This window comes from Arachis hypogaea, chromosome 18 (assembly GCF_003086295.3).
Source record: "Arachis hypogaea cultivar Tifrunner chromosome 18, arahy.Tifrunner.gnm2.J5K5, whole genome shotgun sequence".
NCBI classification, from domain to species: Eukaryota; Viridiplantae; Streptophyta; class Magnoliopsida; order Fabales; family Fabaceae; genus Arachis; species Arachis hypogaea.
In genome coordinates this window covers 113,156,858-113,170,743 of record NC_092053.1, presented here as the reverse complement: position 1 = coordinate 113,170,743, position 13,886 = coordinate 113,156,858, and the positions used below count along the sequence as shown (strand labels likewise).

Sequence of the window (13,886 nt, the reverse complement as noted above, 5' to 3'; positions counted from 1 at the left end):
TCTTCTTCAGAAGATGCCTCTTTAGTACTGTTGGATGATTCCTTCAATCCATTCAGACTCTGAGAGATCATATTGACTTGCTGAGTCAATATTTTATTCTGAGCCAATATGGCATTCAGAGTATCAATTTCAAGAACTTCCTTCCTCATAGGCGTCCCATTACTCACAGGATTCCTTTCAAAAGTGTACATGAACTGGTTATTCGCAACCATGTCAATGAGTTCTTGAGCTTCTACAGGCATTTTCTTAAGGTGAATGGATCCACCTGCAGAATGGTTCAATGACATCTTTGATAGCTCAGACAGACCATCATAGAATATATCTAGGATGGTCCATTCTGAAAGCATGTCAGAATGACACTTTTTGGTCAGTTCCTTGTATCTCTCCCAAGCTTCATAGAGGGATTCACCTTCTTTCTGTTTGAAGGTCTGAACATCCACTCTAAGCTTGCTAAGCTTTTGAGGAGGAAAGAACTTGGCTAAGAAAGCCGTGACCAGCTTATCCCAAGAGTTCAGGCTATCTTTAGGTTGAGAGTCCAACCATATTCTAGCTCTGTCTCTTACAGCAAACAGGAAAAGCATAAGCCTGTAGACCTCGAAATCAACCCCATTGGTCTTAACAGTATCACAGATCTGCAAGAATTCAGTTAAGAACTGAAAAGGATTTTCTGATGGAAGTCCATAAAACTTGCAGTTCTGTTGCATTAGAGAAACTAATTGAGGTTTCAGCTCAAAATTGTTTGCTCCAATGGTAGGGATTGAGATGCTTCTTCCATGTAAATTGGAATTAGGTGCAGTAAAGTCACCAAGCATCTTCCTTGTATTGTTATTATTTTCGGCCATGTCTCCTTCCTTTTCGAAAATTTCTGTCAGATTTTCTGCAGAGAGTTGAGCATTAGCTTCCCTTAGCTTTCTCTTCAGAGTCCTTTCAGGTTCAGGATCGGCTTCAACAAGAATGTTCTTATCCTTGTTCCTGCTCATATGAAAAAGAAGAGAACACAAAAGAAAATATGAAATCCTCTATGTCACAGTATAGAGATTCCTTATGCAAGTATAAAAAGAGAAGAATGTAAGAAGGAGAAGAGGAAAAATTCGAACACAGAGAGAGGGATGTGGTTCGAATTTTTGGGTGGAGGAGAAGTGTTAGTAGATGAATAAATAAATAGAAGGAGGTGAGGAAGAGAAGAATTCGAAAATTTAAATAAAATAAAATAAAAATATTTTAAAATTAAAGTTAAAATTTGAAAATTAAAATTGAAATCAAATTAAATTGAAATTAAAACAATTAGTTAATTAAAAAGGAAATTTGAAAAAGAGGGAAGAGATTTTCGAAAATTAGAGAGAGTTAGTTAGGTAGTTTTGAAAAAGATAAGAATCAAACAAAAAGTAAAGTGGTTAATTGAAAAAGATTTGAAAATCAAATTTGAAAAGATAAGAAGTTAGAAAAGATTTTGAAATTAAATTTTGAAAAAGATGTGATTGAAAATCATTTTGAAAAAGATTTGAAAAGGAAGTTTAAAAAGATTTGATTTTTGAAATTAAAGTTGATTACTTGACTAATAAGAAACTAAAAGATATGATTTTAAAATTTAAAGATTGAACCTTTCTTACTAGGCAAGTAACAAACTTGAAAATTTTTTGAATCAAAACATTAAATGCTAATAAGATTTTCGACAATTATGAAATAAAATAAGAAAAATATTTTGAAAATTAATTTGAAATTTTCGAAAATATGAAAGACAAATGAAAAAAATTTTATTATTGAAAAAGATTTGAAAAAGATAGGATTTTTAAATTGAAAATTTGACTTGACTCATAAGAAACAACTAAATTTTAAAAAGTTTTGAAAAAGTCAACTCAAATTTTCGAAATTTATGAGTGAAATAAGAGAAATATATTTTTTGATTTTTGAATTTTTAATGATGAGAGAGAAAAACATCAAAAAGACTCAATGCATGAAAATTTTGGATCAAAACAAATTATGCATGCAAGAACACTATGAATGTCAAGATGAACACCAAGAACACTTTGAATGTCAAGATGAACACCAAGAACTTATTTTGAAAAATTTTCAAGAAAAGAAAAATATGCAAGACACCAAACTTAGAGATTTTTCATGTTTAGACACTATGAATATAAGAATGCATATGAAAAACAAGAAAAGACACAAAATAAGAAAATATGAAGATCAAACAAGAGGATTTATCAAGAACAACTTGAAGATCATGAAGAATGCAATGCATGAATTTTTGAAAAATGCAAGAAAGAGATAAACATGCAATTGACACCAAACTTAAAATTTGACTCAAGACTCAAACAAGAAACACAACAATTTTTTTTGGTTTTTATGATTTTATAATTTTTTTGGATTTTTCGAAAATTAATTTGAAAAAGAAAAACAAGAATTTCAAAATTTTTAATAGGAATTCCAGGAATCTTGCAATGTTAGTCTAAAACTCCGGTCCAGGAATTAGACATGGCTCACTAGCCAGCCAAGCTTTCAGTGAAAGCTTCGGTCCAAAACACTAGACATGGCCAATGGCCAGCCAAGCTTCAGCAGATATTGATATCTCCCATGTATACAATAACTATGTGTGTAACTGCCAAATGGGTAAAGATCAGCAAGCTCTTGTGATGATGAGTTGAAACCCCGGTCCAAAAGATCAGACATGGCTTACAGCCAGCCAGGATTCAACAAATCATCATGAAACACTAGAATTCCTTTTTAAAAATTCTGAAGAACATAAATTAAGTATAAATCTTTTTTTTGAAAATATCTATTTATTTTTTTGAAATTTTCGAAAATAAGAATAATAAAAAAAAGAAAGGTTAAAATTAAAATAAAATTACCTAATCTGAGCAATAAGATGAACCGTCAGTTGTCCAAACTCGAACAATCCCCGGCAACGGCGTCAAAAACTTGGTATGCAAAATTGTGATCTTCAATAATGGCGCCAATGGCTTGGTGCTCTCAAATGTGAATCAAACTTAGTCACAATTCCGCACAACTAACCAGCAATTGCACTGGGTCGTCCAAGTAATAAACCTTACATGAGTAAGGGTCGATCCCACGGAGATTGTCGGCTTGAAGCAAGCTATGGTCACCATGTAAATCTCAGTCAGGCGGATTCAGATAGTTATGGAGATTTGATAATTAAAACATAGTTGAAATATAAACTAGGATAGAGATACTTATGTAATTCATTGGTGAGAATTTCAGATAAGCGTATAGAGATGCCTTTCGTTCCTCTGAACCTTTGCTTTCTTGCTGTCTTCATCCAATCATTCCTACTCCTTTCCATGGCAAGCTTTATGTAGGGCATCACCGTTGTCAATGGCTACATCCCATCCTCTCTGTGAAAATGGTCCAATGCACTGTCACTGCATGGCTAATCATTTGTCGGTTCTCGATCATACTGGAATAGGATTTACTATCCTTTTGCGTCTGTCACTACGCCCAACACTCGCGAGTTTGAAGCTCGTCACAGCCATCCCTTCCCAGATCCTACTCGGAATACCACAGACAAGGTTTAGACTTTTCGGATCTCAAGAATGGCCATCCATGGGTTCTAACTTGTACCACGAAGATTCTAATATCTCGGACTCGGTCCTCTGTATTAGATATCTAAGAGATACTCATTCTAGCTTGTTTGCATGTAGAACGGAAGTGTTTGTCAGGCACGCGTTCATAGGTGAGAATGATGATGAGCGTCATATAATCATCACATTCATCATGTTCTTGGGTGCGAATGGATATCTTAGAATAGGAATAAGCTTGAATTGAATAGAAAAACAGTCGTACTTTGTATTAATTCATGAGGAACAGCAGAGCTCCACACCTTAATCTATGGAGTGTAGAAACTCTACCGTTGGAAATACATAAGTGATAAGGTCCAGGCATGGCCGAATGGCCAGCCCCCAAACGTGATCTAAAGATGAAACTAAAGATGTAAATACAATAGTAAAAAGTCCTATTTATGCTAAACTAGTTACTAGGGTTTACAGAAATAAGTAAATGATGCAGAAATCCACTTCTGGGGCCCACTTTGGTGTGTTCTTGGGCTGAGCATTGAGCTTTACACGTATAGAGGCTTCTCTTGGAGTTGAACGCCAGTTTGTAACCTGTTTCTGGCGTTTAACTCCACTTTGCAACCTGTTTCTGGCGTTTAACTCCAGAATGCAGCATAGAACTGGCTTTGAATGCCAGTTTACGTCATCTAAACTCAAGCAAAGTATGAACTATTATATATTGCTGGAAAGCCCTGGATGTCTACTTTCCAACACAATTGAGAGCGCGCCATTTAGAGTTATGTAGCTCCAGAAAATCCACTTTGAGTGCAGGAAGGTTAGAATCCAACAGCATCTGCAGTCCTTCTTCAACCTCTGAATCTGATTTTTGCTCAAGTCCCTTAATTTCAGCCAGAAAATACCTGAAATCACAGAAAAGCACACAAACTCATAGTAAAGTCCAGAAATGTGAATTTTATTTAAAAACTAATAAAAATATACTAAAAACTAACTAAATTATGCTGAAAACTATGTAAAAACAATGCCAAAAAGCGTATAAATTATCCGCTCATCACCCACTTATTCATGTAATTGCATGGTTTTATTTTCCCTTTCTTATTATGTGATATATGTGAAAAACATGTTTCCTATGCTTTAAGAATAATTATTTTAATTACCATTTATTACCATTCGATGCCATGATTTGTGTGTTGAGTAGTTTCAGATCTTCTAAGGCAAGAATGACTTAAAGGATGGAAAGGAAACATACAAAAATGGAAGGAAAGCACAAAATGGAGTTTTTAAAGAAACTGGCAGCGACGCGAACGAGTGGGCAACGCGGCCGCATGCCTGGCGCGAAAAGACAGCGACGCGAACGCGTGACTGACGCGATTGTGCGCCACGAGCAAAATGCAGATGACGCGGACGCATGACCGAAGCGAACGCGTGATAAGGAAAACTCCAGATGACGCGACCACGTGACCCACGCAGACGCGTGACAGAGGCCACGCACCAAAAATTATAGAAAATGCTCCCAGCGATTTCTGAAGCCCTTGTTGGCCCAAATCCAAGTCCAGAAGGCACAAATCAGAGGTTATGAAGTGGGAGAATGCATCCATTCAAAGGAGAGTCTCTAATTATTCACTTTTCATGATTTAGATGTAGTTTTTAGAGAGAGGTTCTCTCCTCTCTCTCTCTCTCTCTCTCTTAGGATTAGGATTTAGGATTTTTCTCGCTTTCATGATTGCCCCTTTCTATCAGGTTCAACATTTCTTTTTATTATGTTCTCAATTTGACTCATGAACTTTTCTATGTTACAGATGATTCTTTTAATTAATGTTATTTGAGGTATTTCAGTTTATTATTGCTCTCTTTTATTTATGTTACTGTTGCTTCTAATCTGAAGACATTTTTATTCCAGTAGATTTACTCTTCCCCTTTTTGGTCTTGGTTAAGAAATCAGTAACTCAAAAGTTATCAAACTCAACGTGATTGATAATTGTCATCTTTGATAATTGAATTGAACTTCAATAATTCCAGTCCTTTCTTAGGAATTGACTAGAACCTGAAGATCAGACTAATTAATCCACTTGATCTTCCCTTGCTTTAGTAAAGGCTAACTAAGTGGGAGTAAGACTCAATTCTCATCACCATTGATAAGGATAATTAAGATAGGACTTCCAATTTCTCATACCTTACCAAAAGTGTGTTTTACAGTTATTTATTTATTTTACTTGTCATTCAAATTACTTGCTCCTTACTTTCAAAACCCCAATTTACAATCTTCATAACCAATAATAAGAACATACTTCCCTACAGTTCCTTGAGAAGATGACCCAAGGTTTAAATACTTCGGTTATCAATTTATTTAGGGGTTTGTTACTTGTGACAACCAAAACGTTTGTACGAAGGGATTTCTGTCGGTTTAGAAACTATATCTACAACGCGACTATTCTTATAAAATTCTTTACCAGCAAAAATCCTAACGTCACTGCCCCTTCTGCATCCACTGCCCCAGCCACCACTGCACCCTCACCTGCCTCAGAGCCATTTATCACCTCGTGCACCGACTCTTCGCACGATTGGATCGTATGGAGCGTCGCAACAAGCGACGCTATGAGCACTTAAAGTTGATGATCCGATCTGGCAGCGACATCCCCTCCGAGCCTGACACCCCTTCTGAGCCATCTGATGCGGAGGCGGACGATCATGAGGAGGAGGCACGTGCAGAGGCCGAGCAGGGAGGACCTAAGTAGGCTGCACCACACCATGAGGAGCCCCATCAAATGCAGCCGGCTGATCCCGAGATCCCTCTACAGGCAGAGCCTCCACTTCAGCAGGCAGACCCTCCGACACTCATCCAGATTGCAGAGCCTCAGACCACCACAGAGACACCTACTGCACATCTTTCCGGAGATGACACTTCTTCACACCCAGCTTGAGTGAGCATCGAGGACGATGCTATTATTTAAGTGTGGGGAGGTCGCCATTTCCGGCAAACTTTATTTTGGTAAACCACTTTTCAGACTCTCTTTTTATCCTATTTTGTTTATTTTTCTGTATTTTTATTTTTATTTTATTTTACCTTATCTTATTTATCTTCCAGTACTTGCACATTTTTCTGTATTTTTATTATATTTCTGCATTTTACACTTGGGTTTATATATTTATCTTAGATATCTAGTTTAGTTGCACTTTTAGCTTATTAAGTTGTGATATAGAATATATGGATTAATTAGTTTAGTTTACCCTTTTTAGCATACGATGATTTGGATTAATTGAAAATAAAAAGAGTAAACTAGAAACTTTAGTATAACAGAATCACAATAATCCACACACTGTATATATATATATATATAGCAACAAATGTGAGTTAGTTGACAACATTTCTTCAAGGAAGAACACTAAGTTTTTAAGAGCCATCCTAAGATTCACATTGAGAATAATGGGAACTCTTGATTTCTACTTGCATGACATACATAACTGATATATGGTTTTTTAGACAAAGAACACACAACCCGTGAGTTTTTTAGCTTAATTGTATGGTTACATTCAACCATAAATTTTATTCTTGTGTGTTTCGCACTTCTTTTCTATGCTTGTAATCTTTACTTTGTTTTAATCTATATGTCCAATATAGAATGTAGATACATACCCACATATGATTGAGGCCATCATTTGAATTTTCCTCACTTATCCCAAATAAGCCTACCTCCTACATCACCTTTGTTAGCCCCCTTGAACCTTTTAACCTCTTTTTTTGTTCTATAACCACATTACTAGCCTTAAGCAGAAAAACAAATTGAAAATCCCAAGTTGAATCCTTGGTTAGCTTAAGATAGAGATTGTGTTTCACTAAGTGTGGGGAAACGTGGGAACATGGGTTAATAGGAAAGGATTAAATTAATAAAATAATCAGGATTTTGGGAGCATACTCATATGAAACCAAAATAAATAAAAATACCATGTGCATTGAAAATGTTATGTTCTTGTTTCAAAAAAAATAAAATAAAATAAAATAATTTTATTTATTTAAGTAATTAAATAAGGGGATAGATTCGCCCCAATGATAAGTTTAATAAAGGAATCAATGCACATGGAGGTAAAAACAAAATAAACCTGGTACATGAGTATGTGACACAAAAGTGAGAAAAATTGGGCAAACTAGGATAATTTTAAATTTTTATAGAGTATGTATATGTTAGGTAAGATCTTAGACTAATTAAGGATTCAACTTATAGCTCACTTAACTCTTATATACCCTTACCTTTACCTTGGCCCCATTACAACCTTGAAAAGACCTCATAATGTTTGTATGTATACATTGTATATTTGTTGATTGGTTAGATGAAAAACAAAGTTTTAGAAAGCAAGAATAGAAAAGAATAGAGTGATTAACCCCAAACACTGAGTGACTAGAGAGTAAATACAAAATCCAGTGAGGGTTCAATAGCTCATCTCCATATATCAAGACTTAATTATTTAACTGTCTTGCAAGTTTGTGAGATATTTTAACCCAACTCAATTGTGAAAGTGCTTTAACATGATATAGGCTTGGCTATATGATTCCTTGAAAATATGAATCAAATTAACCACATGTAAGCTATATATATACATAGGTGGATAGTAATTAGAATTGCATGATTCATTTAGGTAGTTTGCATTTAGAATATATTGCATTGCATAAGATTCCACCATTCTAACTTTACCCTTTCTCTTGGATTTAGCATGAGGACATGCTATTGTTTAAGTGTGGGGAGGTTGATAAACCCCTATTTATGATTCATCTTGTGCCTAAATTGAGTGTTTTTATCAATTCTTCACCCACTTATTCATGTAAATTGCATGGTTTTACTATTCCTTCCTTATTTTATGATATATGTGAAAACATGTTTCCTATGCTTTAAAGATATTAATTTTAATTATCCTTTATTACCATTCGATGTCGTGATTTGTGTGTTAAGTATTTTCAAGTCTCATAGGGCAGAAATGGCTTAGAGGATAGAAATGAAACATACAAAATGGAAAGAAAGAACAAAAATGGAGTTTTGAAGAAAAGGCAGTGACGCGAACGCATGGATGACGCAGACGCGTGCCTAGCGCGAAATGGCACTGACGCGAACGCGTGACTGACGCGGACGCGTGATTGACGCGGACGCGTGCCTTGAGCAGAACGCAAATGACGCGGACGCGTACGCGTGACAAGAAAGAACTCCAAACCACGCGAACGCGTGACCCACGCGAATGCGTGACAGACGCCACGTACAAGAATCTGCAGAAAATGCCCTCAGCGATTTCTGGACCCTTTTTCTGCCCAAATCCAAGTCAGAAACATAGAATATAAGCCAGATAATGGAGGAATCAAGGAGAGACGATATACAATATTCATAATACATAATTTTAGGTTTTAGATATAGCTTTTAGAGAGAGAGGCTCTCTCCTCTCTCTCAAGTTTTAGGATTAGGATTCCTTTTATTTTATTTTATGATTACTACTTCAATGCCAGGTTCAATGTTCTTTTAATTAATGTTTCTCTTCTATTTTTATTTACTCCAATGATTTTACTTGTTAATGTTCCAATTTAGCTTATGAACATTTTCATGTCAAGATTTGAATATTCTATTTAATATAATTTGAGGTATTTCAGATTAATAATTTTTCTATTCTATTTATGATGCTTTCAATTTAATTTAGATTTATTTTTCCCTTTTGGCTTTGGTTAAGTAATTGGTAACACTTGAGTTATCAAACTTAGCTGTTGATTGAAAATTGGGATTGTTGATTGATTTGGATCCCTCTAAAGCTAGTCTTTCCACAGGAGTCGACTAGGACTTGAGGACCAAATTAATTAATTCACTTGACTTTCCTTTATTTAGTAAGGGTTAACTAAGTGGGAGCAGAATCCAATTCTCATCACACCTGATAAGGATAACTAGGATAGGAATTCCAATTCTTATACCTTGCCAAGAGATTTTATTATTATTAATTTATTTTTTTTTCTTGTCATTTAAATTACTTGTTCCTTATTTCAAAAAACCCAAAAATACACCTTTTTCCATAACCAATAATAAATCATACTGCCCTGCAATTCCTTGAGAAGACGACCCGAGGTTTAAATACTTCGGTTTATTATTTTTATTGGGTTTGCTTAAGTGACAACCAAAACTTTTGTACGAAAGGATTCTCTGTTAGTTTAGAAACTATACTTACAACGCGATTATATTTTCATAAAATTTCTTTACCGACAGAAAGTCTAGTTCGTCAATTATCACCAAATTTTATAGTGATTCTAACGTAATCAGTGAATGTTTAGTAGTGAGAGGTAGACGTTCAAATGTTCAACTATGGATCAGCCATGATTGAATGAATATAATAAAATAATATATTCATGTATAAAATATATTTTGTTTAGAAAAATATTATTTTGTGAGTTATTATTTTAAACCGATTAACCATTAAAAACTGCATCGATTCGATTGGTTTTTTGGTTTGTTGCCAACTAACTTCTTACCTAAAGCTCACCAATCTAATTAATGACTTACGATAGGAAAGTACAGGGACCAACAATAAGGTAAGCCAACTCAATCAACTCCCTTTTAATCCAAAGTTTAAAATTCAAAAAATTTACTTTTGCCCCCCTTTTCATATACGCATCCTACAATCCTAAGTTACAAAGCACTCCGTATACACACCTTCCATCTTCTCTCTCATACTCATCCTCCCATCAATCTCCCCCTGCACATCACGCCGCTGTCGTATCTCCGGTGCGTCACCATCAGTCCCCCTTCCTCGCATGCAGCCATCTCTCCTCCACGCCGCCGCGTGTCCTCTATCACAGTTGTTACGCATCACGCCTTGTCCTTGCACTAGTTAGCCCAAACTGCTGCGTCGTCATATATTGCAGGAGAGCTCCCGATGGAAGACAGCCACCACCTCATTGCCGCTTACTGTTTGGCGTTCTATCGACGCTAGTCCGCGAGGGAAAAACTAGCAGCGTCCATGCCCGTGCCATCGAGTACATCGTTTCCCTTGCCTTCCACACTCGCGTCGTCCACGCAGCACAGTCGAAAATGTCGTTGCCGGGCACCCTGGGTGCAATTGTTGTCCTCCTTTCTGTTGTTCCTCCCTCGCGTCACCGTCCTCCAAAACGACGCACAATCGCCCTCACATCGCCGTCCTCCATCGTGTCGCACCGTCCAATGTGATTTGGATTTTTTTTCAATGTGATTTGGATGTTTTTCTATGTAATTTAGATATTTTTTGATATAATTTGGATATTTTTTTGGTATATTGTGGATAGTAGAAAATATATTGGAGTTTATAATGCGGATGTTTCTTTTACAAAGAAATAAACATCCACAACCCCTTGAGAATTAATTTTATGTGATTTGAATTTTTTTCGATGTGATTTGGATATTTTTCATGTAATTTGGATTTTTTTCGATATAATTTGAATTTTTTTGGTACGTTGTGGATGTTTTTTCATCCCTAAGTAGAAAATTTATTAGGGTTTATGATGCGGATGTTTCTTTTACAAGGAAAGAAACATCCACAACCACTTGAGAATAGATTTAATGTGATTTAACTTTTTTCAATGTGATTTGAATTTTTTTTCATGTAATTTGGATGTATTTTTAGATATAATTTAAATATTTTTTTGGTATATTGTGGATATTCTTTCTTCATGGGCCTTGGTATGCAGCGTTGGCTGAAATTAGCTACACCTCTTGCTAATTATCAAGCAAAATTGTTTATGTTAAATCCGATTAAACTAGCCGGTTTAATCCGATTATCAGAACCATAGTTTTTACCGATCTAAATTTTCACCTCTATCCATTCCATTTCCCTTAAAGTTATTATATTACCCCTTTACTTTTTTAAAATTTCTCTTTTACCTCTAATATATTCATAAGTACATTTTCACTTCTAAACATCTCTTAGTTACACTCTTGTCCAAAATTATTCCTAATTACCAAGGTTGTGAGAACCGGTCCAATTCAATGGTCTAACCGAAATCAAACCATGGTTGAACTGGATTATTTAAATATACACTAAAATTATATAAAAATTCAATATATAATTTTAAATATACCAAATTAATACACCAGTATGGACAATGATGATAAATCGCAACATGCAAGGCATCTGTATGTACCTTTTCAGTATTTCTCCATCATGACACCCTTAACTTCAGAGACCTGATTCTGAACCTTGGCAAGCTTGCTTTTCTCCTCAGGGTAATCGATGTAGTATTACATATGCTCCTTTAATTTCATCCTGCACCACCCAAAAAAAACAAAACAACATAATTTATACAAATTCAAACAAATCAACCTCCATAATCAATTAGTCTCAATTCTCACAATAGTAGAAAACACAAAATTACCCAAACTCTTTGTTAAGGCTGTTGGTAGCAGCATTAGTACCGGCCTTATTGGAAGCACTATATTTGGAAACAAAATCATCATTCACTTGCTCCAGAAACGCAATAGGAACCTGCTTTCCAGCAGATTCATCTGCAACAACACAGTAAGCTAAAAAACAATAATGCAGCATTTCAAATCACTCAAACACAATGAGAATTCTACCCTAACAATCATCTGAAAAAAAATGCATACATATATAGACAAAATTGAATAAGAGAAAAATATATCTAGAGAGAAAAAGAGAGGAACCGACTAAAGCCATTATCGACGAGGAAGTTGAAGGTGTGGTTGTCGCAGTTGTAAGTGAACTTGTTGTTGGAGGAAGGAAGCTTCTGGAGGCACTAGAACGATGGCGAGGAGAACAGGCACATTTGCGACGGCGAAGAGAATAGGACTGAGTAGACGTTCGTGATGTCAAGCAACAGAAATGTTCGGTGGCAACGACGGCACCCTCGGGCTCGACGACGAGGATAGGTTTGGGCTTGACGGCACCCTCGGGCTTGATTGATGCGAGGAGGAGAGAATACCTTCGAGAAGCGAGAATGGCAATCATTGGTTGTAACCAGCGATAGTGGTGGGGCTGATGGTGGCTGAAAATCTTTGTTAATTTTGCTCTGATGGGGTTAAGGTTGGTCAATTTGAGGCTTTGGGCGTTTGTGAGAGATTGAAGAGGGAGGGGTGTTCTCATTCTGGGCTGAGGGTTTTTTATTTTTTTGGTTGGGATCAAAACGGTGTTGTTTTGGTGTTGATTAGAGAACTGGACATTTAAAAAACTCGGCCGATTCAGCCGATTCATTGGTTAACCGCTGATTCGACCGGTTTTTAACTAATTTTTTGCAAAGCAATTTTACAAGTAAATCGGATCGGCTAGATGACCGGTTTTGGTTAACCAATCGAATCGGCCGGTCTAGTCCGATATTATTCTCATACGAACAACCAATGTGTCAAATTATCATTTGAATTATCTTTTTTATTAAATAGTCAAATTCATTCCAGAACAAATATTCGTTTTTTAAATTGATCTTTGAATTTTTTTTTTTTTTAATTAAATTCTTCTTTCAATAATTTTAAGTTGGTCATATTAGTCATTCCGTCACTAATGGTGTTAGAATTACTTATATACCACATTAAGTAACACAAATGTACACACATAGTCTTAATTACCTACTAACATGATAAGTTTATAAAATTAGATCAAATTAACTCTGAACTGAGAAATTTTAATGTCTCAAAATCTCTTTAGTTTAGGATTGATTTGATCTAATTTTATAAATTTATCATATTAGCAGCCAATTAGAACTTTTAGATATATATTGTGGTCAGTGTGATCACTTAACATTCCATATCAGTAAATTTTGATACTGTCAGTAATAAAAGAACTAATATACCTAACTTAAAATTTTTAAAAGATGAATTTGATTAAAAAAAATTCTTTCGAAGACTAATTTGTTGAAGAAGAAATTTTTAATTCTTACATTTATTTCATATACAAAAAAGGGTAGTGCATACTTATATATTTCAACAAATTTATGTAAACCCACTGTTACATATAAAAAGCAAACCACAAATCCTTCTACTAAGTGATAGAAAAGAAGAGTCATTAGTAAAATGCGAAAATGAAGAAGAAGAAAAATTATTGAATGATTACATGTCATTTTATTGTATGGAAAACTTATACTTCCATGGATAAATGAGAGAATACAATGGATTTAAGTATTTAACTGGCCATCATAGTCCGAGTAGTATGGATATCTAAGTTTTTGGGGTCAGAATGGATTATTATTATTTAGTAAATCCACAATAGCCACACGGCAAGATGGTTAATTTTGTTGGCCTGCAAAGCATATTGTGATTTAAACAATATTGTGATAATTATTAGGTTTAATTACTCTGTTAGTCTCTATAGTTTCATAAAATTTTTAATTAGTGTTTATACTTTTTTTTTAATTGGGTC

General features: G+C 35.2%; 1 non-coding gene and 1 pseudogene across 1 annotated transcript; one reads left to right on the top strand and one right to left on the bottom strand.

Annotated features, from left to right (window-relative positions):
• Positions 1 to 345: 345 nt before the first annotated feature.
• On the top strand, positions 346 to 449 carry LOC112774803 (small nucleolar RNA R71). Its single transcript, XR_003189263.1, has one exon. It is a non-coding gene; the product is annotated as a small nucleolar RNA R71 (small nucleolar RNA).
• Positions 450 to 9,529: 9,080 nt separating this feature from the next.
• Positions 9,530 to 12,485, bottom strand: LOC112770291 (vesicle-associated membrane protein 722-like; annotated as a pseudogene).
• Between the last annotated feature and the right edge of the window lie 1,401 nt (positions 12,486 to 13,886).